This window comes from Limulus polyphemus, unplaced genomic scaffold (genome assembly GCF_000517525.1).
Source record: "Limulus polyphemus unplaced genomic scaffold, Limulus_polyphemus-2.1.2 Scaffold6273, whole genome shotgun sequence".
NCBI classification, from domain to species: domain Eukaryota; kingdom Metazoa; phylum Arthropoda; class Merostomata; order Xiphosura; family Limulidae; genus Limulus; species Limulus polyphemus.
In genome coordinates, this window is record NW_013671883.1 from 4498 (window position 1) to 11477 (window position 6980).

The window sequence follows — 6980 nt, forward strand, 5'->3', positions numbered from 1 at the left end:
ACTGTGATGTCAGTAACTGGTGATTATTGTACTATCAGTGATTCCAGAAAGACTGTGATGTCAGTAACTGGTGATTATTGTTCTATCAGTGATTCCAGAAAGACTGTGATGTCAGTAACTGGTGATTATTGTACTATCAGTGATACCAGAAAGACTGTGATGTCAACAACTGGTGATTATTGTACTATCAGTCATACCAGAAAGACTGTGATGTCAGTAACTGGTGATTATTGTACTATCAGTGATCCCAGAAAGACTGTGATGTCAACAACTGGTGATTATTGTACTATCAGTGATCCCAGAAAGACTGTGATGTCAACAACTGGTGATTATTGTACTATCAGTGATCCCAGAAAGACTGTGATGTCAACAACTGGTGATTATTGTACTATCAGTGATCCCAGAAAGACTGTGATGTCAGTAACTGGTGATTATTGTACTATCAATCGACCAAGCATGTACCCGAATTTTTTTTATGTAACCACCACCAAGTATAAGCAGCCTGAAAATTTAACATAACCACCACCTTCTACTCACACCTTCTATATCCTTAAGGTGTAATATATCATAATATGTTGTTCTTTGCAACTTCGTTTTGAAATATTTTCTACAGTCACCTGACAGTTTATTTTATTTTAAACTTTGTGGCAAACCTTTGACCCAGTATTGGTTAAAACATTCTGATCTCACAATGAAGTAACGACGATATATATTCACTAGGGTTAAAGATTTATTTACCTTTTCACGAGTTACTCAAGTTCGACTGTTATCCACCAGGTTACAGGTTTAATATTTGTCATAATAATCACACTAGACTGTAGTTGTTTCATAATTTTTAGGCCTAATATTTGTCATAATAATCACACTAGACTGTAGTTGTTTCATTTTAGGTTTAACATTTGTCATAATAATCACACTAGACTGTAGATGTTTCATAATTTTTAGGTCTAATATTTGTTATAATAATCACACTAGACTGTAGTTGTTTCATAATTTTTAGGCCTAATATTTGTCATAATAATCACACTAGACTGTAGATGTTTCATAATTTTTAGGCCTAATATTTGTCATAATAATCACACTAGACTGTAGATGTTTCATAATTTTTAGGCCTAATATTTGTCATAATACTCACACTAGACTGTAGATGTTTCATAATTTTTAGGCCTAATATTTGTCATAATAATCACACTAGACTGTAGATGTTTCATAATTTTTAGGCCTAATATTTGTCATAATAATCACACTAGACTGTAGATGTTTCATAATTTTTAGGCCTAATATCATTGATAAAAATCCTACCAGATTACAGATATTATATGTACTTCAGGGCCAAGTCATGGTTTTTTTATTATTAAACTATCCGTATTATGCACTCCAAAACAAAGATTCGGCAAATTTGTGTTAAGACAGCCCCGATGATGCAACAAAGTTAGGAAAATATACAGTCTCAACCCGATCGGCCAGCCCTCGTCGCCCTTTCCTTCTTGTGTCTGTACGTATGTATGTAGGAAGAGAACTTGCGACTGATTAAAGTCGTGTGTTTTACCTGGACAGACGTTAACATTTTTTAAACTTTATTCAGTTAAAATCTGTACTGATTTTTGCATGTTGATCGTGTAGCATATTCCTTAATTAAGATAGTTTATTTAAACTATGTTTGTTCGACAAATTATAAAGTGTTTCCCAAAGTCTATATATAAGATGTGAACAATCAAAATATCTTTCCACCAAAACACTATCTATTTACGAGACAATTCACCACGTCCGCCAACAACCAGGAAGTACTTGGTGAACTACGTCAACCAATCACGTTGCTGCAAACACAGAAAGCAAAAAGCTTTTTTTAGTTCCTCGTATACGTTATTTCGAAGCCTTTACCGTACACATTTGAAAATTACAATTGTCAGCTATGATAAATAATAATGCTTACATTAAAGTTAAAGAGTTACGTATATTCAATGGCCTTAAAAAAAATAAACGTTTTTGGAACAATGGGACGATGTAACTCGTAATTTTTCAGACTTCCATTTGTCATATGATGAGAAAGGGTCAAATTTATTTATTACTCCCCCCAAAAGCTGCAGAAGAGAATCATTATTTTATAGATTTCAAAAATTCATTACAACAATTACCCGAGTACCTATTGTGGGAAATTGAACGCACAACTTCTAAACAGGTTAAAACTAAAGTCACTGGTTTGGGATGTGTAGGATTTATATACGTGACATCGGAGAAACTTACGATGGATTTATGACTGAATATTAAAGTCAGGGTTGATAAGTGTGGAAATGAATGTTACAACCGGTAACGTGATAAAAGTTAGCCGTGACTTTAACAGATAATGTAATAAGATTTAAAACAAATTTATGACTGACGCCAAACCGTCATATTCTGATTCGAGCAAGCCAAAATTTATATTTTCAGTGACATTTCTATCTACATTTGAGAAGTTACCATACTCAATCACTCGTATTTGCAAGGAAATACGCCTTAGACTACAGATGGCGCAGCGGTAAGTCTGAAGACTCATATTGCGCTTAACTACAAACAAGCAAGCAAATACATCAATAGATCATAGTTGTGTAAGAATGTTTATAATTTACATACTGCTTAATTCTGCATCGTTGAATCTTGTCATTTATTTCTATTTAATAAATATAAATAAGATATTTTATAGGCTCGTGTTTAATTTAAACAATACCTGTGATGCACCCATCGTGTATCTTAGGGCTTAACAACAACCAACCTTCATAGAGCTGAAGGAAGTGGAACAAGAACTCTGTAAATTAACAAATAAACAAAGAGATGCCAATTAACAAAACTTTATAAGTGACTTATAAGAAACGACCTTTAGTACATTTCTGCATTGGAGTGTCAACCCTGACAGTTTACTTTTCAGTAGTTAATTGTTCTCTAATGACGCCATTTTGAGACGCCCGCAAAAAGTCGACTTGGTAAACAAAAAAAAAAAAAACAAAAGTTAATTTGGGGTGAATTTCTCACCCAGTTAATGACGTATTATATTTATTACGTTGTCGGCCAAACGTGTATTACATTATCAATGGATTTATTGTCCACCGGTGGGACATCAATAAGTTTACGGTATTGCATGGCTAAATTCGAATGTAGGAAAAAAAAGGTATTTAGAATTTGTATAACAAAGATAGTGAAAACATAATTTAAATAAACTATCTTAATATAGGAATATTATCCACGGTCAACATGCAAAAAACAGTACAGATTTTACCTGTCATAATATGGGTGTATTAAAAGCAATAACAATAAAAAATAATAGAACTAAGACTTCTTTCCTCATGTTAAACCTAAAAATTATGAAACATCTATAGTCCAGTGTGATTATTATGACAAATATTAGGCCTAAAAATTATGAAACAACTACAGTCTAGTTTGATTATTATGACAAATATTAGGCCTAAAATTATGAAACATCTACAGTCTAGTGTGATTATTATGACAAATATTAGGCCTAAAAATTATGAAACAACTACAGTCTAGTGTGATTATTATGACAAATATTAGGCCTAAAATTATGAAACAACTACAGTCTAGTTTGATTATTATGACAAATATTAGGCCTAAAAATTATGAAACAACTACAGTCTAGTATGATTATTATAACAAATATCAGACCTAAAAATTATGAAACATCTACAGTCTAGTGTGATTATTATGACAAATATTAAACCTAAAAGTTATGAAACAACTACAGTCTAGTGTAATTATTATGACAAATATTAGGCTTAAACTCATTAGAATATCTGCATTCTACTCTTACAGTGCCTGACGTCCCTAAGCTGTGCAGCACGTGTTTACCTAACGGGACATCAACCATGGACCCTCGGGTTCACAGTCCGAGCATGCTAGCCACCAATATATCAGTTACGTAGAATAACAGTGAATATCATCATAAATGAACACAATATTTAATATCGTGTAATCTTCGTAAAGATAAGTTTTATATAATAAAAACTTTGATAATGTAATATGTCTTTGCTCTAAATCAAACAAACAAACCTTATGTGTATATATTTACACCCCAAACTTTTTAATATAAATGCTTAAATATCCGTTAAATGTTAAGTGATTAATTGACCAATAAGATATTACTATTGTCTAAATGAAAGTTAAAGAATCACTTGCACGCTGGAAATGAATGGTTTATAATTTTTACGTCATAATTACGTATATATTTCAGATAAGGGCTACAATGGAAATTAAAAGTATCGTCATTACATCCAAATGTTTTAATAATATATTGTAAGTCATTTATTAAATAAAAGCTGTTTGGTTTGTTTCTGATTGGGTATATTCAGTGTGTTAAAAGCACGTGCTTGTACTAAACCGTTCAATGTAGGCATTACTTGATCAAATAAATAATATCATAAAAAGTTACTCAACTACTTACACATAAGGTTTGTTTGTTTGATTTAGAGCAAAGACATATTACATTATCTAAGTTTTTATTATATAAAACTTATCTTTACGAAGATTACACGATATTAAATATTGTGTTCATTTATGATGATATTCACTGTTATTCTACGTAACTGATATATTAGTGGCTAGCATGCCCGGACTGTGAACCCGAGGGTCCATGGTTGATGTCCCGTTAGGTAAACACGTGCTGCACAGCTTAGGGACATCAGGCACTGTAAGAGTAGAATGCAGATATTCTAATGAGTTTAGGCCTAATATTTGTCATAATAATCACACTAGACTGTAGTTGTTTCATAATTTTAGCTGTTCTTGGGTTCTGAGAATATCGGACTTAGTTTAGTACAGCTAAATATACAGATGAGTAGGTCAACCTCCATACCGGTCTACACAGTGGTGCTTTCGTATATTGCAGCTGTTCGTGATCAGTTGTCTTAACAGAACCAAAACTGACCCGGGAGTCTCCCTCGTGCTTCCTAATGTAGACAAGTGGTTATTAATATCACCGATGGCCTATGGATTTGAGGTCTTTGTTGAAGAATGAAACTTTACCAAACATTACTTTTGGTTCACCAGTAATGTATATACGGTTTTTACAAGAAAAACATCTGTACAAGCATACAATAATTCCAATAACTCCTCATTGAAAGCAAAGGAAGATGTGTGATAATACAGTGCCGATGAGACCCTTCGCATAATACCAAAACTCATCATGTTGGTGTAATGATAATTATGTAAATTACTGTACGTGTTGTTACCAGTTTTTCTTCTACGTTTTCTTAAGTGCTTCTTACAAGTTTCTTTTTGCCCACCCCCAAAAAAAAACTCGGTGTTTAGTCTGAGGGTTAACACTATTAAAAATCAGCTTTATGCTTTACAACAAACAAACAATGTTTTTACAATAAAAAGGTTGTTACTTTTATCATTTTTTTATCAATAGTAAATGTTGTAATTTCTTAACGAATATTTAAATTACGCGTTGTTACTCTTGGTGTGGATAGCACGTGCAAATGACCCTTTTTTCTGAAAGCTTAATCTAACATTATACCCTGAGGTATACGTAGGATGACCAGACGTCCTTGTTTTAACGTTTTCTGGTCGTTTGTCCCGGTGTCCTGAGAAACGTTCTAAGGACGTACAAAACGTTCCGGTTTTATTATATAGACACGAAACTGTCAGTCACATCGAATCACGAATATGATAGACTTAATTAAACTTGGACTCTCTTGACACCAAACTGTGCGGTGGTTCGGGCGCTCGTCTCGCAATCCGCGGGTTTTGAATCCCCGTCCCACAAAACATGCTCGCCCTTTCGGTGGGAGCGTTATAATAAGGCTGCAAATCCCACTGTTCGTTAGTAAAAGAGTCGACCAAGAGTTGGCGGTAGGTGATGACGGCTAGCTGCCTTTCCTCTGGTCTTTCATTGCTAAATTAGGAACTGCTAGCGCAGATAGCCCCGTGTGGCTTTGCGCGAAATTCTAAACAAACCAAACCGTCTGTGCGTGGTAAGAAATTCATAACATAATCATTCCCGAAACAAGGATCTAAATCCCAGTGAAGCAGAATCAGTGGTAAGAAACCCGGGTCTGCGCAGGTCTGAATTGGAGAAAGTTAAGGTAGCCCTTACACAGTCAGAAAAGTGAATTTCATATATATATATATATAAAAAAAACGTTACTTCAGCATTCATTCTTCACAAAAACAAGCCTAAAAAGTTTCAAATTAACACTAAAACCTAAAAGTAGTGTGGTTGAAAACTGTTATGAATTTAAATATGAATTAGATAAAAATAATAATTAAATATTTCTTGATGTACAATTTGACTATTCTCGCTCATTTTTTTGTGTCAATCACTAAAAAAAGAAAAAGAAAAAGGTCGTTGAAATAATTCCAAATTAATATACTGTGGAATAGCTCAAGAAATTTGAAGTAAATTAAGTAGAGGCTGAATTATTTCAATTTTGTAATATTCTTTTGAAATTCGGGGCAAGGTTTGTCACGGTCATACGGACCTGTGAAATTCAGGAAAGTTAAAATGAAACAAAATTACCCTGCCATACCTTCTAGTTTCAAATCGTGTCTGTAAACTGGCAGTCTGGTTCTTCTTCACACGCACGCTCTGCTGGACCATAAAAACATTGAGAGATCTTCCGAATGTCAGGGTTCTTTAACTTCGGGATTCCTTTGCGCACGTTACACTATACTCTACATTTTACAGTCTGACGTAATTATGACGTAAAAATTATCAATCATTCATTTCCAGCGTGCAAGTGATTCTTTAACTTATCATTTAGACAATAGTAATATCTTATTGGTCAATTAATCACTTAACATTTAACGGATATTTAAGCATTTATATTAAAAAGTTTGGGGTGTAAATATAAACCATACAACAGCTGTTCTTAACTACAGAACTAACATACAACCATACAACAACAGCTGTTCTTAACTACAGATCTAACACACATATGGTTGTGTGTTAGTCTGTAGTTAAGAACAGCTGTTGTATGATTGTGTGTTAG

The 6980-nt window shown here is 33.5% G+C and overlaps 2 protein-coding genes across 2 annotated transcripts in view; both read right to left on the minus strand.

The window, feature by feature from the left end:
• Positions 1-6709, minus strand: part of LOC106473555 (DNA repair protein RAD50-like) — a 10194-nt gene extending 3485 nt beyond the window's left edge. Inside the window, exon 1 of the mRNA XM_013934240.2 lies at positions 6519-6709. The gene's annotated coding sequence lies outside the window, so the exon portion shown is untranslated. The remainder of the gene's footprint in view (positions 1-6518) is intronic.
• The window catches only part of LOC106473553 (probable phenylalanine--tRNA ligase, mitochondrial), a 31371-nt gene that overhangs the window by 2939 nt on the left and 21452 nt on the right, over positions 1-6980 (minus strand). The window lies entirely within an intron of this gene.